This window comes from Lithobates pipiens, unplaced genomic scaffold (assembly GCF_037356315.1).
Source record: "Lithobates pipiens isolate NorthernLeopardFrog02 unplaced genomic scaffold, aLitPip1_a1.2 Scaffold_8, whole genome shotgun sequence".
Classification (NCBI taxonomy): Eukaryota; Metazoa; Chordata; class Amphibia; order Anura; family Ranidae; genus Lithobates; species Lithobates pipiens.
Window position 1 is genome coordinate 146,498,783 of NW_027507903.1, and position 26,165 is coordinate 146,524,947.

Below are 26,165 nucleotides of genomic sequence, written 5' to 3' on the forward strand. Positions count from 1 at the left end.
TTGTAATATATTCATTACATTATTAATGTGACTTCTCCATCTTTTACATACCTGCTTATACACATTTTCATATTTGACGCTCATTAGGAAACCGTACATGACAGGTTAGTCCACATTGAGATTGTATGCTTCCAGTCATTCTGAACAGACTGAACACTTAATGAAATTATAAACAAAGAACAATCATTGTCTAATAACCAAACATAGTTACCTTCACGTGCATAGATAGTTTAAAAATAAACATATAAATGTAATACCTTAACATGCATGAATGAAATTAGTTCTATTCAATAGATCACATTGATAATTGTGAATGAACTTTACTTATGTAGGGAAAGCAACAGGTTAACTTAAATGTCCCTCCCCCACCAAAACCCCTGTGACTCCCTCCCTACTTCGGTTCCTGGAGGGTGCAGAAATACCTGATACTGCTAGGTATGGGGAGCATGTGATTCACACCCCTTCTTCACATGATGCTGTGCTAGGTGGCTGCTAGGAGAATGTCCTTTTTCCTGTGTAAGTACATCTTACACAGGGCCTCTTCTCCCTCGTTCCCATGGATAAACTAAGCGGTAGAGTGAAGAGAATAAAATATTCACTCTCTGGCCACCTTATTAGGTACCCCTAGCTAGTACCAGGTTGGATCCCCTTTCAGAACTGCCTTAATTCTTTGTGGCATAGATTCAACAAGGTATTGGAAACATTCCTCAGAGATTTTGGTCCATATTGACATGCCAGTATCACGGAGTTGCTGCAGATTTGTCGGCTGCATATCCATGATGCAAATCTCCCGTTCCACCAGATCGCAAAGGTGCTCTATTGGATTGACATCTGGTGAGTGTGGAGGCCACTGGAGTACAGTGACCTCATTGTCATGTTCAAGAAACCAGTGGTGAGATGATTTGAGCTTTGTGACATGGTGCATTATCCTGCTGGAAGGAGCCATCAGAAGATGGGTACACTGTAGTCATAAAGGATGGACATGGCCATGGTGTTTAAACTATGCTCAGTTGGTATTAAGGGATCCAAAGTATGCCAAGAAAACATCGCCTACGCCATTACACCACCACAACAAGCCTGGAACGTTGATACAAGGCAGGGTGGATCCATGCTTCCATGTTGTTTATGCCAAATTCTCACCCTACCATCTGAATGTCACAGCTGAAATTAAGACTCCAGTCTTCCATTGTCCAATTTTGGTGAGCCTGTGCCAATTGTAGCCTTCGTTTCCTATTCTTAGTTGACAGGAGTGGTCTTCTGCTGCTGTAGCCCATCTTCAGGGTTTGGTGTGTTGTGTATTTAAAGATGGTATTCTGCATATCTTGGTTGTAACAAGTGGTTATTTTAGTTACCGTTGCCTTTCTATCATCTCGAACCATTCTCTTCTGACTTCTGACATCAACAAAGTATTTTCGTCCGACAACTGCCACTCACTGGTTATTTTCTCTTTTTCGGACCATTTTCTGTAAAACCTAGAGATGGTTGTGCATGAAAATCCCAGTAGATCAGCAGTTTTTGAAATACTCAAAGTCACTTAAATCCCTTTCTTCAGTTTGATACACCATATTTGTTAATGCTGTGGGGGACATAAAAGTAAAATATCTTCTTGTTGGCCTAGCTATGCAGATGACCCCTAGATAAATGTACTGATCACTGGTATAGTTCATTAAAGTAAAAAAAAAAAAAACTATTTGATCTGGGGCAGACTAAGTAATACGTGAAAACAGCTTTTGCCTTTCTCCTGCGAATAACAGTAAAAAACCATGCATGACATTAGAGAATAAAAAGATCGTAGACAATCTGGTGTTAGGTTTGCTTATTTTTACTTCTGTGTACTATACCACTGTAGTATTCTCCTCGAATAGGCTGGATCAGGTAAAAAGAGGTTCAGGTAAATTTTGTATTTTCGTATCCTCTGTAAACAGTGGAGCAGTGTTTGAGTTTTGGCTGCTCTGGGTCTTACAGGCTGCAGGCTCAACAACTTCTTTCTGTTTTCTGGTGGGTTCTAGAATGTAATGGGCTGGAAGAGGCAGACCCTAGGCCTAAATATTTTTTAGGTTTCAGACAATCCCTGGGGGGAATACCCAGCAGGTGGCTGAGGCCTAGAGTAACAGGGTCCTGTCCTGAGGAAGATCTCAGCCTGGAAGGGCTGCTGCTGCTGCTGAAGCCTGTGAAGAGAGTTCAGTGAAGCTGGGGGGATCTATTGCAGAAAGTTCATTGAGGTCCCAGCTCAGGAGGGTCTGGGGCCTATTTTTCCTGGTAGCAGTTTAGAGCCAAGTTAAGGACTGCCATGAGGATCCAGCCTGGGTTTTCTGGAAGTATCTGGAGACACAGTGAGTAGAGGCCTGGAAGTGGGATCCTAGTGACTGTTTGCTGTTCAACCCCTTGTTTGACTGTGTCAATGCTGATAAAGTGGGATTTCCCAGAATTGGTTATGTCTCCACAAAGATGGGGGTTGCCCCCCACCTCCCCCAGAATAGAAAGAAAATAGAAATAGTCCTCCAACTGTTTTGTGAACCAAATTCTGGGATATCCCAACGCTTTCCTGCACCCCATCCAAGTTAACCAGCAATAAAGCCTAAAAAGACATCCACTGCCTGGTTATTGTGAGAGCCACTGTACAAGTGTTGTGTGGCTGCCTGGTGACCCAGAAGGGATTAAAATATGGGACAAATCAATGGGACCAGCCGAAGGGTCTGTGCTGCAACACTAACTCATATTCTGTATACACTGCATATAATAAGTGTCATGTAGCTGATGCGCTTATGCTACGAAAACAAAGCAAAATGGAAGGCGCACACATAGTGCATTACCAATGACATGTATTGAATAATAAAAAGAGCTTAGCTCTGAAGAAGGGGGTGGGCCGCCAAATGCATCAGCTTTTACCTCTTGATGTGATACAGCACTTGTGTCTGCACTATCCCACACTGTGTGCTTTTATGGCTAATTTGGGAGTTGCACTTTGCGAGTACCCATTTTTTACGCTTTTTATTATTAAATAAATATTATTCAATAAATGTAATTGGTGATGCACTAGGTGTGTGCGCCTTCCATGTTGCTTTGTTTTCGTAGTTTCTACCAGATTACCCCATCTGAGGAGGGCAGGATCCACCTAGTCTTAGAATACTGATACCCTTATTGCTCTTTACCATAGAAGACCTCTGAGTGCTGGAAGCAATCATCTTTTTATGCGCTTATGCTATTGATGATCAGCTCTGAATACCTTCATAAACTTGATGCCATAAGTGATTGGAAAAGTCAAGAGAGATATCAAATATAATGTGAGGAACAGATGTGAGGAAATCATGGATACTAGTTGGTGAGGTCATAATTACTATATATAACAGAATCTATAAATGACACATCTATAATAACAGAATTATCCACATGTAATTACAAACCACATTCAATTTCCTGGTAGTATTTTTGGCAGAGATGTAAAAGCACTCTGCGTGACATATGTTTATTTTTCTCCCAAATTATTCTTTCCTAGTGAAAACAAATGTATGAACCCACAGTGACACCTAGAAGGCATTATGCCAGTATTTACTATATGAAAAAAGAATCTGTAACATTTGATTGAAACATCTTGCGCTTTAACTGTCCACAGAAGTTGCTGATAGAAAACCATATTCAAATAACTGTTCCCAATTATTTTGGTTTAAGAAACAACACTCACCAGCAAGTGTAGGGTACATAAAGTGCAAGTTCAGAAACGTTAAACCTATACTGGCCCACAAGCAAGCCATGCTTTCATAGATCCAAACAATTATCAGAAAAGGAGGTCTTCCACCACTCACACTAGCACTCTTCAGTATGTGTGCACAAGAAGGCTCTCTCTCTAGTTTCATTCATTCTACTGCTTATTGCGACAGTCTGCATCTTCAATTTTTATAGGAATTTTATTTATTTTTTTACATGTATTTTTAACCTGTACCTTTAATCCGTACTGGGAAGATGCCATTGCTTGCCTATCATTCAGAAAGTGTTAGTTGCTTTGATATTTTTTTAGTAATTGACCGTGAACTAGTGGCAAATCAAAAGTTCACAAGTTGTGTTCTTATATTTGGAAAGTCTTGTAGCCAGATATAGCAAATGGTATGTTTAGCAGAACCCCAAAAGGCCTCATTATATCTAATTTGATATTGTTCCATTCCATATCTTTTCAATTATTTTGTCCTACCATCCCGCCTACACCCTCAGATCTACTGCTGACTTTAAACTAGCAACCTTCTTCATGACTGCTTCCCACTTTCTCTTTTAAGACTCCTTGTGGAGTTCACTACTTGAAATATTCTTACTGCCCTCAAAAAAAAGAAAGAAAAAAACAGTACATGTCCTTAAAATCCCAACAGTTATCATTGAGTCCAGGCTTTTACTCCTTATGCTGCATACACACAACCGGACTTTTCGAGGGACTAGGTCCGACAGTCTTTCCGACGGATTTTCCGCGGAGTTCCAACAGACTTTCCGAATGATCGGACTTGGCCACACACAATCACACCAAAGTCTGATGGATTCTAACGTGATGGTGTACGACCAGACTAGAATAAGGAAGTTCATAGCCAGTAGCCAATAGCTGCCCTGGCGTCGTTTTTTTGTCAGTCGGACTAGCATACACACGAACGGATTTCTCGGTCCGGTTGAGTTTCGGTGAAAAAATTGAAAATGATCTATTTCTAAAGTCTGCTGGATTTTTGGCAAGCAAAGGTCCGATGGAGCCCACACACGATCGAATTGCCCGATGGACTCGTTCCGTCGGACCTTTGCTGTCAAAAAGCCCAGTCTTGTGTACGTGGCATTAGAAGACCCTTGCCTCTTAGAACTTGCATAAGTAGATTCAACAATAGTTTGAAAACTACACGCAAAATGAACAATCACTACTTTGTCTTGAAAGAGGAAAATATTGACAACTATTTTTATGTTCATTTTGATTTATTAGTGTAGGTCTTCCTGAAAGCACTTTTCAAAATGATATTCACATTTTTCCTATCTCAAAGGGTAACCTTTCCTTGCATAATATGAATGCAATTTTTTGGGACTGCTAAATGAGACTTAAAATATAACTAAAGGTTAAACTATAACTAACGGCAAAACTTGTATTTTTTTCTTTCGTTTTGGCTAGAGTGGAGAGGGAGTACAACAACTGTCAGGTATTTATTGGTGTCTCTGCCTCCATTAGGGGGATTTACCTTCTATATGTCATTGTCATGTTTACTATTGTCATCCAAAAGTGAATGTAAAAGAAAATCACAAATTCTGGGTTGTACCCAGAACAGGAATAGAGGGGAAATAATCCAATAGAGACACTATTTCTTGGGGCCCTTGTAACAACCAGGGATTCCCTCACTTTTCACTCACTTCCTGTGCTGGCTATGGGGCAGGAAGTGAAGAGAAATCTCTCCAATGGGACACAGATGGCAAAAAATTTGACAGGGGCTTTTAACCCTCCTTTTTCTAAAATGAAAAAATGTCTCCTTATTTCTACTTTAAGATCTCATGCACTCTGGGTGTTTTAAACACTGCTTCTAGAGACATCTCGCATTTTTTTTCTGCCTCTAAATGCCCCTTAATGTTAGCTTATGTGTGTCCATGCATACATAAGCATTTACAGACATTTAGGGGCAGAAAAAAATCAAAACACTGCCAGTGTGTTCAGAAGCAGAAGTGTTTTGGCAGAAAAATGCCTGACGTGCCTAAACGCTTGCAAACGTGCTTAAGAGGTAGGCACGTCAAGCGCTTGGGTGTTCATTGATTTCAGTGACCAGAATAAATTAATAATCTAGCCAATTAAATGTATAAATGCCTCAACACTTGATGGGCCTAAACGTGCCCAAATGCTTTTGCAAAAACACAGGCATGGTTTTGATGCTACTTTTCTCCTGCCGCAAGAAAGGAATTTAGAAAGGCTGGGTAAATGCCCAGTGTGCATGAGGCCCAAATCTGAAGTCAAGGTAGCTACGCGTTATATAAAAGATACAAATAACACAACTTTGTATTTGGTAATAGATCATCACATTTATTTTTCAAAACAATTAGTGTAAGTACCTGCATTTGACTTGGTATCAGCCGAAATGCATGTACAGCAGCAGGGGAGGCAGGGAGGAACTGGAAGTTAATTAAGTTTCCTACGCACACATATGTTGACAGGAAATGTAGTAGGAGTAGTAACCAGAAGGAAGACCTCATCAGTTTGCAGCTTCTGTTTAGTGTCCTGTTATCAGGCTGAGGGAAGCTCATGCAAGGCAAAGTGACAGTGTTGCTTCAAAGAATCCCTCCCCCGGATACTCAATACTCACCTTACCTGTGCTCCTTCTTTCTCCATCACAGCCAGCACTGAAATCAGTGTTGTTGCCAACCGGGAGGAAGCAGTGATGTCATGTGGTGCTATGTGAGAGTCCTCGTTTCTAATAATTGTCTTCAAAGCCTGACCACTGACACAGAGGGGGAAGTCATATTTTTCTCCATACTTGGAAGTTATACACTTTACAGACAGTAGTTTATATATCACTATTTTGATATTTACTGTATAAGGATTGTTGATAGTTGGCTTAGTTGCTAATTCTTTAACACTAAGTGCTTCTATGTGATATGATTGCAGTAAACCCTTGCCATGCAGTTACAGAATATACTGTAAAACTCTGCTCAGCTTTTGGTCAATTATTTTACCAGACTATTGGACCTCTGGCAAAATATATTTTAATGTGTTCAGTATTTATGCTGTCAGTCTTATCCTTCTTGACATTGCTAACCTTACTTAAAGAGGAAGTAAACCCTCCTACACATGTTTAGCTTGTTAGATAATACTTTTCTCAGGCAGCTGATCGCTGCCTGAGAAAGTGAACTTACTTGTCACATTTTCGTAAAAACCGCCGTTTACATTTCCGTGACGTCAGCCGCACTTTCGCTGTGTGGTCGTGCGAATGCGGCGTATACTGTATTGCCGACTTTCATCTTCCTGCCTCTCTGCCTTTTTTTAATACGAGGCATTCTCCTCATTGCGGCAGAGGAGAAGTCTCACGTTGTAATCCTATCCCTGCTCTTCCTGACACTCCCCCTTGTGACTGAAGACGTCACGCAGGGGAATGAATGCTTTGTTGCCTTAGTAACGGCAACCGAGATCGAGGCTTGGTTAGGATTTCTATTGACGCTACGGCGCATGCGCGAGATTTCCGGAGTGAAATCTAACTAAGGGCGGAAATGACGTCCGGAAAGGACGTCAAAGCCTGAATTTGAAATGGCGCGGGCGATACCCGGAAGGAAGATAATTTGGAAAAGAGAAAAAAAGGTATTTACAGCGCTCGTTTTGAGATATAACATATACAGAATGAAGGCTGATGTACAGTATTAGAGTAACATTAGTAAAATGGAAATTTTTTGGGCGGGTTTACTTCCTCTTTAATCTCTAACAAATCTCTTAAGTATTTATTTCTCTCCTCTACCCAAGGGAAATTCTGGTGTATTTTACTAGTGTGTCTTTGGTAACATGACCTCTAGTCTTATTGGATGCGTTTTACCTGTCTACCCCTTATTCATTTAAAAAAAAATATATATTACTGTTGTATTAGGTTACAAATCAACATATTTTATTGAAGAGCTTAAAGTAGAAATCTAGATTACTTGTCCAATCTTCATATGTGCTGTCTAAAGCTAGGTGTGAGGTCAACGTGGTTAGGTAAAATGTTCCAGGCCTCACACATAAACTCAGTCTGATAAAGAATAATGTTATTTTATACTAGTGTTGAGCCACAAGCTTTAAATAAAATGTATACCAGATGTGGGGGACTTAACATGTACATTTGTTTTTTCTCTTATATTCACCAACTGACACAGCTCCTCTCTTAGCCATTAGATTGTTACGCCACCTTTAGGAGAAGACTAGGCATAACATGTTATGAAAAACATAGAACTTTTAGTTTCGCCCATAGGTAACAACCCCCCAGCCTGCCATGCAGCCTCGGTTTTATTTTGCCTAGTGAAGGAGAAGGACCTAGGAACCCTGCGGGCCCAGGGACTAAAGATCCTCTGATCTGCTTTCAACAGCCGGCTGGGTGACAGGCTGGATACCCTTATCCTTGTAGTCTCCCCAGCCTGGTCAGCGAGCGTGTGCAGACTGGAGCTACGCGCTGGGTCGGCCACGACGTACCTTAGCTCCAGAGGTGGTCGGTGAGCCTTAATGCTCCGGGACACACATATGGCCAGGCTACTGATGTCTGCATCACAGTATGCCTGGCCAACAGCCACCCCGTACTGATCGGTGAGTGGGTCTATGATGGAATGTATAGCTCTCCCTGCCTTGGTGGGACTGAGCAGCTGGGCATTCTCTGGGAGGTCGATTCGGGTGTCCCTCACCTCCCTCTCTTCTCTCCCTGTCCCTATCTTCCCTCCTCCCTCCCTGTGGGGGATGCTGCATGTGGCTGCTGAGCGGTGTGTGTGTCATGTGCTGGGGCTCTCCGGGGGGCTCTCACCTGGGGGGTACTGCGCTGGCTGTGTCATGATGTGCGTTTTTCTCTCCCTAGGGGGCCTGGTGGCTGTGTCTGTCAATTGCTGAATCGCTGTTCACCGCCATTTCTCTGTCACTGTCCCTCATGGTATTCAGTGTTTGGTGGCCATCTTAGGTTAGGGCAAGGAGCAGCGTGCTCTCCTGTAGCTTGGCGGCCATTTTCCCTGTGTTTTTGTCCTTTATACTGGATGCTCGGCGGCCATTTTCTTGTAGCCTGAGCACGTTTTTTGGTCAGTCTCAAGGAGCAGCATGCTTTCCTGTAGCTCGGTGGCCATTTTACCACCTGTGTTTATGTCCTTTATACTGGACGCTCACTGCCATTTTCTTGGAGCTTGAACACATTGTGGATCGGTTTCAGTTTCTGGGAGCTGAAAAGAGACATAGGCACTACTAGCTGCACAACGCAGAACCAGTCAGGATGTGAGTCCTCCGGAAAAGAGCCCCTCAGCCAGCAGCAGTTAGGAGGGTGGGACCATCACTGTCCTAAGTCCCCATTAGGTGGCAGACAGGGTAGGGTCAGCATGGCTTCAGAAACTGGTGTTTCTTCCCCCGAAATCCAGGCAATTGCAACTGGTTCGCCTGCAGATTGCGCAGTGCCTCTGGACGCTTTGTCGGCGGTCCTCAATTCATTAGTTGCCAAGATGGAGGTGGTGCATGGGCGCAAAGGTGCTAAAAAGTGGCCCCTGCCCCCCCGTCCTCTGGGGAGAGCTCTGACGCAGACTTGGGTCCTGCTGAGGCTGGCGACCCCTGTTCTTTAATTTCAGATGATGCTGACCAGGACCGTTCGGACAGTGAGGATGAGTTCCCGTCTGGGTCCATGCGCGACAAAGCACTTGTTGGAGCACTTATCACAGCTGTGCGTGATACCCTGAAGATTCAGGAGCCAGCGGATCCTTCTGCTGATGTAGCGGTCCCTTTTGGGTCCCATAAGCCAGCCCGTTCACCTAAGGTGTTCCCATATCTGACTTATTTTGATAAGTTCATTTACAAGGAATGGGGTTGACCGCAACGGACCTTTTCGGTCCCCAAATATATGGCAGTGTGCTACCCCTTTGAGGAGAGCCTTCTCAAAAAATGGTCGACTCCTCCGGTCGTGGACCCCCCAGTATCCAGGTTAAACAAAGTAACCCCGATCCAGGTAGAGGGGACTCCTGCATTTAAGGACCCCAAGGACAGGAAGGCTGAGGCAGTGGCTTGTTCCTTGTTTACGGTTGTGGGATCAACCATGCGACCAGTACTGGCATCTGCACTTGTGTCGAGGACACTAACTGAGTGGGCAAAACTGTTGCACCGCGAATTGGGAGAACAACAGGCTTCTCCTGTCTGCGTGTAACTAGCAGACCAACTAGTGCAAGGCCTAAAGTACATTTGTGACACAGCCCTGGATACTCTCCCTCTGTTATCCAGGGCTTCAGTGTCAGCAGTGGTGCTGAGGCGCCTGATTTGGTTAAAATGCTGTTCTGCTGACCAGGCATCCAAAAAATCCCTGATGTATCTTCCCTTCCTTGGCAACCGGCTCTTTGGATGACATTATTAAAAATGCCACAGGTGGTAAGAGTACTCTACTCCCACAGGCCAGGAAGGCTAAAGCCTTGTACACACAGTCGGAGAATCCGTCGGAATGTGTCCTATCGGACTGTGTCGTCGGATAATCCGACTGTGTGTGGTATGCATTGGACTGATTCCGTCCGAATCTCCGTCCGACCCAATTTTCCAACATGTTGGAAATATTTCCCGACCAACTGGGCCGGACGGACCTAATCCGATCATGTGTAGAGCATTTTCATTGGACCAAGTGCCACGCATGCTCAGATCAAATTCCTACATCAAAGCTATTGGCTACTAGCCTGAATGTAGTACCATCGTAACGAAATTACGTCATCACGTTCTGAAAGATCGGATTTTTCGCCAACTTGGCCCGACCGTGTGTATGCAACAGTTTCGGACACAATCCGTCGGACTAAATCCGACGGGCAAAATCCGACGGATTTGGTTGGCAGAATCTCCGACCGTGTGTACAGGGGCTTAGGAGCCATGCCATAGTCAAGGGCCCTCATTTTCCACTTACAAGCTGCTTTTTCGTCCGCCCGGAGCTTTGACCAAGCATCCCCAGCCTGACAGGACGACCGATGAAGGACAAAAGCGTCCCTGGAACCGCAAGCCTAACAAGCCTGGGAGCAAAAGTGCTACCACATGAAGGTTTGCCCCCATCCCCAACTCAGGTGGGGGGTCGCCTTTGGGAGTTTGCAGCCCGGTGGACCTCTCGGCTGTCCGACCAATGGGTCAGCGATCTGATTTCCTCTGGCTACAAGATCTCTTGGCTGCAAAACACTCCTGGCTCTCCAGGAGGCCCTTTTGGGGCGGTAAGGGACCTGCTGAGTCATGGGGTGATAGTACCTGTTTCGGACTCTTAACATTTACAGGGGTTCTACTCAGACCTGTTTGTAGTCCCCAAGAAGGAAGGAGTACCGTATATACTCGAGTATAAGCCGAGATTTTCAGCCCCTTTTTTGAGGCTGAAAGTGCCCCCCTCGGCTTATACTCAAGTCATCGCTGTCTGCCCGCTCGATCAGCGTGTCGAGCAGACAGACAGCGGCCATTCTATAATTCAAAAGCCGCGCCTCCGGCTCCGCCTTCGCCTGTGATAGGCGGAACACTGAATTTCCCAGCAGCCTGTGTTCCGCCTATCACGGACATCGTATCATCCTCGTACTACGGACGAGGATGATACGATGTCCGTGATAGGCGGAACACAGGCTGCTGGGAAATTCAGTGTTCCGCCTATCACAGGCGAAGGCGGCGGCGCAGCTTTTGAATTTTACAATGGCCGCCGAGGCGCCGACGAAGAGGGCACGGGACGGAGGCAAGGCAAGGCACGGCACGGGACGGGACGGGACGGGACGGGACGGGACGGAGGCAAGGCACGGCGGCAAGGCACGGCACGGGACGGAGGCAAGGAGGCAAGGCACGGGACGGAGGCTCGGGACAAAGGCTCGGGACACAGGTAGGCTGGACACACACACACACACACACACACACACACACACACACACACACACACACACGGATGGATACACACACACACAGGGATGGATGGATGGATGGAGACACACACACACAGGGATGGATGGATGGAGACACACACACACAGGGATGGATGGATGGATGGATGGAGACACACACACACACAGGGATGGATGGATGGATGGACACACACACACACAGGGATGGATGGACGGACACACAGGGATGGACGGACACACAGGGATGGACGGACACACAGGGATGGACGGACACACACACAGGGATGGACAGGCATGTCTCACCCTCGGCTTATACACGAGTCAATAAGTTTGCCAGTTTTTTTGGGGGTAAATTGGGGGCCTCGGCTTATATTCGGGTCGGCCTATACTCGAGTATATACGGTACGTCCAATCTTGGATCTAAAAGCCCTCAATTACTTTGTGAAAGTGCAGAGGTTTAGAATGGAATCATTTCGCTCAGTAGTCGCTGCACTCCACCAAGGGAACTCCCTGGCATCCTTAGACATCCAGGATGCGTACCTGCACATACCCATATGCCTCCGGTATCAGAAGTTTCTGAGATTTGCTGTCGGGGAAGCCCACTACCAGTTTGTGGCTCTCCCTTTTGGTTTGGCATCAGCCCCCAGGGTCTTTACCAAGGTATTGGCTCCTGTTTTGGCGTTGCTATGGCAACGTAGGATCGCGATCCTGGGAATACAAGTTGCCGATCAATCTGCTCAAACTGAGAGCGATCAGGCTATGCCTCTCCACATGGTCGATAAGACTGTGAGGGCATCCAATCAGGATCCAGTCAGACAATGCCATGGCTGTGACATACGTCAATCACCAAGGAGGAACAAGAAGCTTGGCCGCCGCACTGGAGGTCACTCACATACTTCGGTTGGCAGAGCGACATGTACCGGCCCTGTCCACCATTTACATTTTTTAAAGCGCTGCTAGTGCCTTTGTGTTGTTCACCGTCGGTGACTTTCTTTGGCACCATATTTGAAATATCAGCTTTGGCTGTCTTTTTTCAGTGACCCCTGGCATCTCACTCTCTAGTCTGCACTTTTGTTCAAGGGGTGCGGCATGTAGTTCCTCTGGCGTGCCCACCGCTACCTCCGTGGGATCTGAACCTGGTGTTATCGGCTCTTCAAAAACTGCCATTTGAAAATATCAGAGAGATCCCTCTGTTGATTCTTTCCCAGAAAATGGTCTTTCTAGTGGCCATTACATCGGCCAGGAGGGTTTCAAAACTGGCGGCCTTGTCCTGCAAGTCACCCCCCTACCTGGTTATCCACAAGGATAAGGCAATGTGGCATCTGCAACCTTTTTTTTTACCAAAGGTGGTGTTGGCGTGTCACATCAATGAAGAAATTGTGTTACCATCTCTGTGTCCTAAGCCGACACATCCTAAGGAGGTGGCCCTCCATTCCCTGGACGTGGTTCGGGCTCTGAGGGTGTATTTGTCTGCCAAGGCTCCCTTCTGGAAGTCAGACTCTCTGTTTGTTTCGGTGGCTGGTCCAAAGAAAGGCATGGCGGTCTCGTCGGCCACCATTTCCAGGTGGATCAGACAGATTGTAGTACAAGCCTACGCCTTGAAGGGGCAGGTGCCCCCCCCTTTCCAGTCACGGCCCACTCCACAAGGGCAATCGGAACGTCTTGGGCCTTCCGACATCAATCATTTGTCGCTCAAGTGTGTAAAGCGGCGTGTTCACACCTTTACAAAATTCTACAAGGTAGATGTCAGTGCATTGGCCGCAAAGTTTTGCAGGTGGCTGTATAATTGCAATTGCACATAATTTTTTTCCATTTTTTTGGGGTAAAAATGCAGTACCTTTAAGTTAATGCACTGTTGCATTTGTTACCGGAGTTTTGGTGCAGCTTGAGGGTAGAGTCTCTCTGTTGAGGAGCACCCTGTTTTTTGTGGTGGTTATTTCACACACTGTCATTTTTGTGGGTAAAGTTTATACTAGTTCCCTTCCCATATGCCATAGTGGATGAAGTTATTATGCTATTTTCCCACCCCTCGTTTTGGCACTGCTTGGGAACGTCCCAGTGGCTAACAGAGGAGCTGTGTCAGTCGGTGAATATAAGAGAAAATAGGATTTTTTGTACTTACCGTAAAACCATTTTCTTTGCAATTCACTGACTGACACAGCACCCCCCTCCTATTTTTCTTTATGGTATACTGCTTGTTGAAGTACTGAGCCTGCATGGCAGGCTGGGAGGTTGTTACCTAAGGGACCGCCCCTTGGACAGAACTAAAAGTTCTGTGTTTTTCATAACATGTTATGCCTAATCCTCTCTTAAAGGTGGCATAACAACCAAATGGCTAAGAGAGGAGCTGTGTCAGTCGGTGAATTACAGAGAAAAGGATTTTACGGTGAGTACAAAAAATCCTATTATTTCGCCTTTTAACTGTTTCACGCAATTGGGAAAACCTTTTTCTAAGCAGCTGGGCCCTGGCACAATATTAGAGAGAAAATTAAACACCTTCTGATACTATGCTGGTTATTGTTTTTATGAGTGTTCAGGATGGATGGAAGATAACCTTGTACTATTTTCAAAGGTATCCTGTGACAAATGTAATTAAATATTTGGATTATGTCTCTAACTATGTGATTCGGACTAAACATACTGATCAAATATATACGCTGTCAGAAATGAAAATTTTAGCACCTTCAAGATGTAGTTATCATACATTGCAGAAATAAAAAAATAATAAAATATATCGTATAATAAAACAAGTACTGTTTGAAAGTATCTAAAATCAATTAGCACAATGGCCTCCATTTTTTAGAGAGTCTATTAGTTATTCATTTGAATTAAGAAGATACTTGAGGAATTTTATTACAGGTTTGTAAGGCTTGAAAAATGTCTGTTCTTTAACAATCCTGTTTCAATATTAAAGTGAGCTTTCACCCAAAAATGTAACTGCTACTTATCCTGTTCCTCCCCCAACCCTAACTAATCTGCAGCATTTTTGTTCATGGAACAGGTACCTTTTTTCACAAGTGCCCACTTTGAGTCAGTTTGGCCCCCACCCTGTCAACAGTCTCTTGGAACATATCTCATAGTATTAATTAAGGTGAAAAAACATGAGGGTTTACAACCCCTTTAAATTTACCTTCAACTATGTAGTGCTAGGGTCTGCCTCATAGTATATATATTGAAAGTGTTTAGGTTTGACCTCAAATTTGATGGCTTTAGTAAATCTAAAGGAAAATTGTACAAGGAAGTTGTATAATGTATGACCGGCCTTAAGGAAATCACAATCAACTACAAAATCCAAGATTACAGATCCAAAGCTAGACTCCATGAACAGGTAACTTACCTGTTTGTTAAAATTCAGCATCTGCAGTCATTTTAGCTCCTAACAAAAAAAAGGGTAAATCGCCTAACAATCACCTGAAACCAAACCACAAATCCAAGCCTGCAATCTGAGAGGAAATTGACTGGTTAACTTTTCATATTCCCTGCCTATACAGATTCAAGGCTGGTGCAGGTACCCACCTCATTTATCTAATGTTTAGCCACAGTACAATAGAGATGCGGTTTTATTATGTATATATACTCTGATGTGGACTTAACTAACTTAGAATAATGATTTATTAATGTCCAACTGAGGACAGTTATGTGATGAAGATGATGATGATGTGGAGAACACACAGCCAAGCTGCACTTAAGTAGTAAAATATGCAATTTTCTAATAGTCAGGCACAGGTGGGAGAGGACCTGCTTTGTCATTTCTGTAAGAAGCTGGTGAACTGGTTAAGAGTCCAAAAAATACTTTACCAATACACTAAGCAAATTGGTCAACTTGATTAAAGAAAATAGCGATCTACTGTGCCGATTCAATTACTCAGGGTTGGTCTGATTTGCTATCAATCTTTTGATATTTAGATCCTGACATCATTCTGGTCAGGTTTATATTCAGTCTTCTGGCACATGAATTATTGGTTTGCTATGCAGTAGTACATGGGTGGTAAATCTCATATAGTTAGGTAATTTTTTGTATGTCATACTTATTTCAGACACTGCTAAAATTCAGGCCTCTTAAAGTAGAAGTTTCTTTTCGGATAGAGTAAGGGAGGGTTTTAACCCCTGTAAGGTTTATTTTTGCCCTGTTTGTCCCAGTGGGGAAATTTACATTAATTTCCTGTCCCATAGCCAAAATAGGAAGTGAGAGGAAATCCCTGCAAATGAAGGACATCTCGTGGGGACCCCCAGGTCACCAGAACTACTGTCCCCATTGGAAATGTTTTCCTCTATTACTTTTCTAGGGACAACCCAACATTTGTTGTTTTTCTTTGACTTTGAATCATAATGGTAAACAGGAAAAATAGAGGAGATAATGGGGACACAGACAGAAATAAAAACTGCCAGGGTCTAATCCCTCTCCCCTCTATCCAAAAACGTTTTGCCTTTAGTTATACTTTTAATGTAGAAAGGTTTTGCTTTGGTGTTTATTCATGTCTTCTTAGCATTTCACTATGGTTACAGAAAACAGATGTCTTTTCCACCTGCCTCTGATAGGTAGATACATCACCTTGGAGGGCAATGGAGCTTCATCATCCCTCTAGTAACTCTTGTTCCATAACCTGTTCAGACCATAGATGTTTATAGGCTATTGTATAGTGCAAAAGTAGATATACTGTATAAAACGTAAAGAGCTGTATAAAAATGCTGGAGTTACAATTAAAGGAACACAGACAGGGAAATTCACACCTCTTAAAGTGTTTGTTACCCTGAAAAAAAGATTGATCCTGTTCCTTTAAAGCATTTTATGTGCTGTGTAATTTGGCCCCTTCTATTACCTGAAAAACCTAGCTGATCCTGCCTGGTTCTGCCCTCCCCCTATAAAGTGACCACAGTTTATCATGACTGCTGAGCACTGACACCATGGTCAATTTACATGCCTCCATCATCTGCAGCTCTCCTGTCTCTCCTCTGTCCTCTTTCCCCGTCCTCTCCCCGTCCCCTCCCTGCCTGTGAGCTCTTACAAGTGCCCACCCCCTCCATTCCTGCTGCTAAAATTGCTCTTAAATCTCTTAAATTTTTACAGAAATGTCCCTGTTTGCTAATGACAACTGCCCCGTGTCTGTGCTTTATAAATAAAATGCCGCTATATACCTGCTCTCAGGTATATAGCAGGTATGGTGCTCACATGACCTCTCACATGGCTCCCCCCTCCTCTTCTCCTCCCCTCCTGGCTCTTGTCAGCGGGAGATTCTTGGCTCCTCCCATTCCAGCTGTCAGATCGGCAAAGGGGAAAGCTGGCCGGTCACATGAGCACCGAGTGGCGCTCTGAAATTAGGTATATAGCGGCATTTTATTTATAAAGCAAACAGGGACATTTGTGGACAGCTTACAGAGTGGCTTAACAACCACTTTAATTCCAAACAATTTTATTGGCTGTGTAATGCAGAATTCAATGCATTTGTGTTGAACTAAGTATGACAGTTAGAAAAGTTTATATCCTCAATTCATGGAAGATCCAAATGAAACTTGCAGTACCACTCTAAGCTGGGACTGAGATCCCCCCCCCCCCCCAGTGAAGGGAACTGCCGTAAGTGAACCATTCAAGCCCCGTTGAGCGGGGCGAAATATGTCAGAGGGACATGTCTGGAGCGGAGCTGGCTAAGGCCACATTCATCTACATACATAATATTTCCAGTTTCTCTTGTACTTTCTATAGCATTGACTCCAAAGTATGGAAAGTATTTAGGACCAGTTCAAACCAGAACGTACCTTTCCTGCACTGCTTTCAAAATGCACTGTCTTCGTGATCTGCTGCATGTGCCAATATATTGTTAATGACACCCCAAACGCAGATTGCAAATGCAGTGGGTTTGCATGTACTAGATCGAATGGTACCGCAGAACCATGGAATTAGGTGTGGCTTGCTTTTCAACAGTAGTACATGCACTATTTTTTGTGCGTTGTGGTACAATTTGCAGCCCATTCAAATAAGGGGCTACAAAATCGCACTACAGGGGAACTTGCAGGAATGACACAGAACTGCGACCTTGTTCCTGTGCAATTCTGGTGTGAACTGGAGTTTAAGCACTTCACATCCCACCCATAATCATATGATGTCTGCAGGAGGGATCTCCCATCCTGGGCGGGTGCCATATGATGTCCTGGGCTTCTCGGCTGTCTGGAGGTGCGCTCGTGCCCCTGCCGTGTCGCTTGGGAGACAATGTGCATGCCCTGCGTCCCTGATGTCCGCCTGGCACCCACGATTGCCAGATAACAGAGCAGGACCATGGATCTGTGTGTGTAAACACACAGATCCACGTCCTGTCAGGTGAGAGGAGACCAATCATGTGTTCCCAGTACAGAGATGTCCTCTCCTTGTGAGTCCCTTCCCCCTACAGTTAGAATCACTCCCTAGCTAACACATTTAACCCTTTGATCGCCCCCTAATATTAACCCCTTCCCTGCCAGTGACATTTATACAGTAATCAGTGCATTTTTATAGCACCGATCGCTACATAACTCTGACTGGCCCCAAAATGGTGTCAAAAGTGTCCGATATATCCGCCGCAATGTCACAGTCATGATAAAAATCGCAGATCGCCGCCATTACTAGTAAAAATAAAATAATAATAAAAATGCCATAAAACTATCCCCTATTTTTCAGACACTATAACTTTTGCACAAATCAATCAATATATTCCTATTGCGATTTTTTTTTACCAAAAATATGTAGAAGAATACATATTGGCCTAAACTGAGGAAAACATTTGTTTTTTTTTAAATGGGATATTTATTATAGCAAAAAGTAAAAAATATTGTGTTTTTTTTTTCAAACTTATTGCTCTTCTTTTGTTTATAGCGCAAAAATTAAAAACCACAGAGATGATCAAATACCACCAAAAGAAAGCTCTATTTGTTGGCAAAAAATGATTTAATTTGGGTACAATGTTACATGACCGCGCAATTGTCATTAAAATTGCGACAGCTCTGAAAACCAAAAACTTGGGCTGGGCAGGAAGGGGGTGAAAATGCCCTGTATTGAAGTGGTTAAAGCAGGAAACATATGAGCAGGTAGGCTATTTATCACCGAAGAGACATACAATGTCTCTTCTGCAATAAAATAATCCTACCTGCCTGCTCATAGTGTTGTGGGGCATGTGCACTGATGTTATATAGTTACATAGTTAGTCAGGTTGAAAAAAGACATAAGTCCATCTAGTTCAACAAATAAAATAAAAAATCCTATACCCACAGTTAATCCAGATGAAGGCAAAAAACCTCAGCAAAGCATGATCCAATATGCTACAGCAGGGGAAAAAATTCCTTCCTGATCCCCCAGAGACAATCAAATTTCCCCTGGATAGACTTTAACTATAAACGTTAGTAACCAGTTATATTATGTACATTTAGGAAAGAATCCAGGCCTTTTATAGAGCAATCTACTGAGCTTGCCAAAACTACCTCTGGCGGGAGTTTATTCCACATTTTCACAGCTCTTACTGTGAAGAAACCTTTCCATATTTGGAGATAAAATAATTTTTCCTATAGATGTAAAGAGTGCCCCCTTGTCCTCTGTGATGATCTTAAAGTGAATAACTCAACATCAAGATCATTATATGGACCACTTATGTATGTGTACATGTTGATCATATCCCTCTTCTCGAGGGAATAGATTCAGTTCTAGATTCATTCCATTTTGTTGCCCTTCTCTGCACTTTCTCCAGTTCCCCGATATCCTTCTTGAGAACTGGTTCCCAAAACTTAACTGCATAGTCTAGATGAGGCCATACTAATGATTTGTACATGGGCACAATGATATCCCTCTTTCTGGAGTCTATACCTCTCTTAATACAAGAAAGGACTTTGCTTTGGATACTGCAGCTTGGCATTGCATGCTATTATTGAGCTTATGATCTACCAAAACCCCCAGATCCTTCTCCACCATTAATTCCCCCAGTTGTACTCCCCCCTAGTATGTATGATGCATGCATATTCTTAGCCCGCAAGGGCATAACTTTACATTTATCAACATTAAACCTCATTTGCCACCTAGTTGCCCAATTAGACTCAATAGTGTATTAAGGTTGGCTTGTAAATTGGAGACATCCTGTAAGCATATTATTCCACTGCATAGCTTAGTGTCATCTGCAAAGACAGAAATGTTACTTTTAATTTCAGACCCTATATCATTTATAAAGATATTAAAAAGTAAGGGTCCCAGCATTGAACCTTAGGGTACACCACTGATAACCTTAGACCATTCAGAGTAAGAATCATTAACCACTGCTCTCTGAATTCTTTTAGACAGTTTTCTATCCATTTACAAATTGATCATTCCAAGCCTGTAGACCAGGGATGGCCAACCCGCGGCTCCCGAGCCGCATGCGGCTCTTTGCCCGGTTCCATGCGGCTCTTACGTTCATATTGTAGCGTTCTGCCAGACGTGCAAGAATGACGAGAAGTATTCGAATGAACTGTCATTTATTGACAACAGCAGAACTCCATTACTGTTGGCCGTAACCATGCCAAAACAACACAAACAAAAAACAATCTTCGTTTCTCTTCCTTACTCTTTTCCAGTCGTTCGCCATCCGCTCACCCCTCACTCTCACTCCCCTGCCCCCTTGCTCTCTCATCTATCCTGATGCATTCGCAGACAATGGAAAATCATAACACTCTAATTTAAGTCTCTAAACAGCGTAACATTCAGTAACATTCAGCACATACTGTAGGGTTGCTATAATATCCAAGTTTCGCTTCGCTTGAGTTCAATATGGTATTGTAGCGCCCGACCGGACACGTTATGAATAATGAGGCGTTCTTCAATAAACTTCCTTTTATTGCCGAACGTCTTGCAGAAGTTGGTTACTGTCGGCCGCAACCACGGCAAAACAAAAACAGGGCAAACTCGGTCTATACATCAACTCACTCATTCGCCGTGCTCCTCTCACACTCTCTCACCCAGGCGCGCTCTCCCTCACCAGCTCCCCCGCCCCCTAGCTCTCACATCCAGGCAAACGCAGTCACAGACCATGGGAAATCACAGAACTCTAACATAAACATTGTAACACTCAACATTACTGCAGGGTCGCTACAGTATTTTCGTCAAATGCGCATGTGGGCAGTTTTTCATGTATGCATTGTAAATTGTTCTATTATTGTTTATGCATTTGGTTAAACAGAGTTTGTCTGTGTGAGAGTGCACACAGTGTTCATTGTTGAAAATGACTGGCCTGTGGTCTTTGTAGTGTTAAAACAGTGTGTGACATTTACAATAAATCCAGCTGAGCAAAAGTATGTGTGTATGAGGAAGGGATGGGGTGATGTTCATGTGTGCCCATGCATATGATGTGGCTCTTTGCGGTAACTTGGTAAAATATGTGGCTCTTGGTCTTTGTCTGGTTGGCCACCCCTGCTGTAGACTTTACCTTACACATGAGCCGTGTGTGGGGAACTATGTCAAATGCTTTTGTGAAATCCAGGTTACCACATCCACAGCCACCCCTCTGTCCAAGGTTTTACTTACCACCTCATACAAAGAAATCAGGTTTGTTTTACTGACTTCTGTCTTTCATGAATCCATGCTGTCTGTTGCTTAAATCTTTTATTTTTTCAAGCAAAAACTCATCTATGTGGTCTTTTATTAAACTCTCCAGTATATTCCCGACTATAGAAGTTAAACTAACAGGTCTATAGTTACTTGGTAAAGACTTTGATCCCTTTTAAACTACTTGTTTACTAGGCACCTAAACCCCCCTCCTGCCGAGACCAATTTTAACTTTTAGTGCATACAACACTGTACCCAAATGAAATTGTTATCATTTTTTCCCACAAATAGAGCTTTCTTTTGGTGGTATTTTATCACCTCTGCATTTTTTATTTTTTGTTAAATAAATGAAAAAAAAAGTTTTATATTTTTTTAATATATTTTGCGAATGGGTCATTTTCTTTCTTCATTGATGTACGCTGATGAGGCTACACTGATGGGCTGCACTGATGGGCACTGATAGGCTGTACTGATGGGCACAGATAGGCTGCATTGATGGGCACTGTTAAGGTGACACTGATGGGCACTGATAAGGCGGCACTGATGGGCACTAATAGACGGCACTGATGGGCACTAATGAGGTGGCATTGGTGGGCACTAATGAGGTGGCACTGAAGAGCATTGATAGGTGGCACTGATGGGTGGCAGTGATGGACACTGATGGGTGGCAGTGATGGGCACTGATTGGCACTGGTAGGCGATGCTGATAGGCAGCACTGCTAGGTGGCACTGATGAGGCACTGATTGGCACCACTGGTAGGCATTAATAGATGGCACTCGTGGGCATTGATAGGTGGTTCTGATGTACTGGTGGGCACTTTTTGGTGGGTATTGCAACCATTGATTGATGGGCACTGTGAGCACATATGAGGTGGCTTCACCTCTCCCTGCTCAGGACCGATGTCCCTTCAACAGAAGCCGGTGATCTGCTTTTTTTCTCCTCGCGCTGTCAACGTGAGAAGAAAAAAAAAACGATTACCGATCCTCTGTTTACATCACATGAGCAGCTGTCATTGGCTGACAGCTGATCACGTGATAAGAGGTTGGGATCGACCCCTTACTCCGATCTGTGATCACACAAGTCCCATTGACTCAGTTGATTACAGCATGCGCCGCACGCACCCTGCAGGGGGTCGTGAGCAGCTTGCAAAAGGGAAGACGTCTATTGACGCCCTCCCGGCAAAGCAGATCAGTGCTGTAGCCATTATTCGGCTATAGCGCGGATCTGAAGTAGTTAAATATGGGAACCACATTAGCCCTACTCCAATCCAGTGGTACCATTCCACTCATTAAAGAGTACCTAAAAATTAGAAGCAATGTCTTTGAAATGACAGAGCTCAATTATTTTAGGATCCGTGGGTGGATGCCATCTGGTCCTGGTGCTTCATCCACCTTTATTCTGTCTAAAGATTTCTGGACCATATCACTTTTGAGCCATTGTGGATCATTTGAGGCCGTGTCACTACCACCCCCATTATGGACATGAGCTCCCCCATGCTCGTTCTTTTGTATACACAGAGCTGAAGAAAGTATTTAATAAATTTGACTTCTCTTTGTCCCCAGTCACCCACTCTAGATTATTTTGTAAAGGGCCTACATGCTCAGACCTGACCCTGTTACTATTAATATATTTGAAGAACTTTTTGGGGTTTGTTCTACTATCTTTTGCAATCTGTCGTTTGTTTTCAATTTTTGCGTCCTTGATTTCCTTTTTACGTAGTTTGTTATATTCTTTGTAACATTTAAACTGATGATGGCATTCCTTAATTTTTAAAAGCTCTTTTTTTATTATTTATAGCCATTTCAACTTGCCGTCCGTGAGCCGCATGGGTTTTATTTTTAGCCTTTTAAACTTATAGCAAGAATTTCCATTTCTGTTCTGTGTCCATTGATGCCAATATTCCCTACCAGTCTAAGTCCTGGAGAGAAGCCCTTATCCTTGGAAAATTTGTGTTTTTTGCTTACAGCTAACATTAAATGAAATCATGTTATGGTCACTGCTACCCAGATGTTCTTTTATATGAATATTGGTAATACGCTCTGCGTGGTTTGAGATTACCAGGCCCAGCAAAGCATCATTCCTAGTTGAAGCCTCAATAAATGGGACCATAAAATTGTCTTGTAATAGGTTTAAACATTTTTGCCCTTTAACTGTCCCAGCATTGACATCACTCTAGTCAATTTCCGGGTAGTTAAAATCCCCCATTATTATCACTGTCCCAGCCCTTGCAGCCCTTTCCATCTGTGCAAGGAGCTGAGTCTCCAGCTCCTCACTAACACTGGGAGGTCTATAAGAATCTCCAATTACAACCTTTGCAGTACGCACACCCATGTATACTTCCATCCATTATGCTTCAGCCTCATCATATCCTCCATCAACAAGGTCCTCTTTCACACTCGCTTTGAGATCACTTCTCACATAGAGACAGACACCACCACTCCTCCATTTTATACTGTCTTTCAGAAAGAGAGCATAGCCAGGAATATTAATAGCCCAGTCATGAGAAGGATGAAGCCAAGATTCAGCAATACCAATTAGATCCTAGTTCTCCTCATGCACCAGAGCTTCCAACTCACTTATTTTGCTTGGCACTGGCAGACTTCTGGCATTGGTGAACAAACACTTTAATTCATTGTCACATTTTGCAAACGTATGTTGTAGATTTTTTATTTGAGTACAAATAATACCATTTCCAATGGTTGATTGAAACATAGGAACCTTCATATCGTCTGCCATCGCCCTCCCCGTATCTTTCCCCATTCTACACACCAATAGGGTCTGACCCCTGTCTGACCTGTCTACCCTATTATAATCTATATCACCCTCCCCTCAAAATCCTAGTTTAAATACTCCTCCAGCCTTCCCATAAACATCTCCCCCAGCATAGTAGACCCCCCTTCCATTTAGATGCAAACCATCTTTAGCATATAGGTTGCAACCCAATGAAAAGTCCTCCTCCTGCATATGTGTAACTCATTTTAAGGCCTTGTTCAAACAAAGTGATTACATCCCTGTGTCAGCAGTCATATTTTTGTCTATTGGCATGCAACGGCTGCACGGACACAGCTGGTGATCCCAAAATTGGTGCTCCCAATATTACATCCATGCGGGTGCACAGTCCCAAACACATCTAGGGTATGTTTCGGAGCCATTCACCTGCACAGTTATCTCTATGAGAGCAGTGTCTGTGTCTGTGTAGCTGCTGCATTCCAATTGGCAACTATGGGACTGCCAGCATGGGGTTGAACGCAACAATTGTGCAGCCCTATGCTCAGATGTAATTGCCCCATGTGAATAAGGCCATATTCACCAGCACAGGCCCTGTGTGCTGAAATTGGGGCCTCCTGCTTATGCACAGAGGTGCTTTGCCAGCCAGTTAAGATGTCTGAAGACCAACTGTAAAAGCCCAGAGGATGATGTCAGGGAGAAGCCCGTTGGAGTGGAGGTGAGTATGGTGACTTTAGTTCCACTTTAAGGTGGAAATAAACTCAATGATTTAACTGTCTCCAAAACAATTACATTCAAGGCATGACAAAGGATTTGTATTTCTATCCATCCAGTCTTGATATTTACTCAAATCTGACACACATAGTTGCCCTGTCTAGTAGGAAAGGACTGCAGACCTGAGCTTTCTCTGGTTCATTATCACCGTCACTTACAGGTTCTCCCCTCCCTATCCTTTACCCTGTGACTGGACAGTAGAAGGAGAAGCAGAATACCAATAAACTCTTCCTCTTAAGCCCCATACACACTATCAGTTTTTCTGTTGAGTATTTCCTTCAGATTTACCAAAACCATATAATATGAGGTCAAACTTTAGGAGTTTCAATTTGTATGCAATCAGGCAGGCCCTTGCACTACACGGTTTTGGTAATCCTGAAAGAAAAAATATGCAGAAAATCGGATAGTGTGTATGGGGCATTACTCTTTCTTCCTATTCTTTTAGCGCTGCCGCACACTTGATGATCTTCTTGTGTTGGTTCTCCCTTCCCTTCTCTAAACTCTGCTGTAAGGTGGACTGCAAAAATGGATACCAAGTCAAATTCAGGTACTTACACAGCTTGCATTTCAAAAGTGTTAATTTAATGGAGCATTATTACAGAGCCCAACTTTAGTACCAGAGAAAGCCAGGTAACTAACTCTTTCAAGAGAAGGTCAACAATGGCAGCCCCTACATTTCTCTCAGTACAGGTTTTTTAAAGTATGCCCCTGTTTGAGGTGTTTATATGAAGATTGTAACTATATTTTGTGTATTGTTTCATGATAATATGAAAATAATTGTACTGTTTTGCCATGCGTGTACACATTGTAGCTCAGATTGTGTACAATTAATACTTGGTCCAAGGTATAGTATTCATTTATCTATTATTATTATTTATGTTTTAAATTATTGATATAGTAAGAAGACAAAAATGCATATTATTCTATTGAAAAGGGTTATTAAGGTCATTGAAAGAGCTGAAATTCCCTGTTTTATTGCGTGATTCAATCCAGTGATTTATTATCACAGTTGACAACAACTTGAACTTTGAACTTGAATTTGGTTTTTAAAGTGGATGCTTTGTTGCCCTTCTGCTATCTTGATTAGTTGACTAGTACCAAACTCTCTGGTGCCTTGAAATACAGGGGGGGGGGGGTGCATAGAGACATATTGCATTGCTGCTTTACTTGTTGGCTGCTTGGTGCAGTTTCCAACATAACACAACACCTATACAGATGAATTGTATAAAATGCTCTTAAATGTGCCACACTTAAAAAGACCCCATTGCCAGACCATTCATTCCAACAAAAATCCATCCTTGTGTGCATATAATGTATTTTATGCAAGATTTTTACAGGTAAATAACAAACTTGTATAGTTATCCAAAAGTCTTTAGACTGCCACTAGGTGCTGCCATCTTAGATGTGATGTGAGCAACCCCAGCAGACTTGGAGCTGTCACTCAAGAGAAACTCTATAGAATTCCATATCACTCCTCCCCTGATTGCTATATAAAAGGTTATGTAGAAAGAGAAACATAGATAACATTTATAAATTCCCAGAAGAGGAAAGTGCATGCATGACAGGAGGGGGCTGTGCTAGGCAATTGACTTCACTGACATA

At 43.3% G+C, this 26,165-nt stretch overlaps 1 protein-coding gene across 1 annotated transcript in view; it reads left to right on the forward strand.

Moving 5' to 3' along the window:
- Positions 1-26,165, forward strand: part of LOC143960916 (uncharacterized) — a 614,677-nt gene that overhangs the window by 35,266 nt on the left and 553,246 nt on the right. The window lies entirely within an intron of this gene.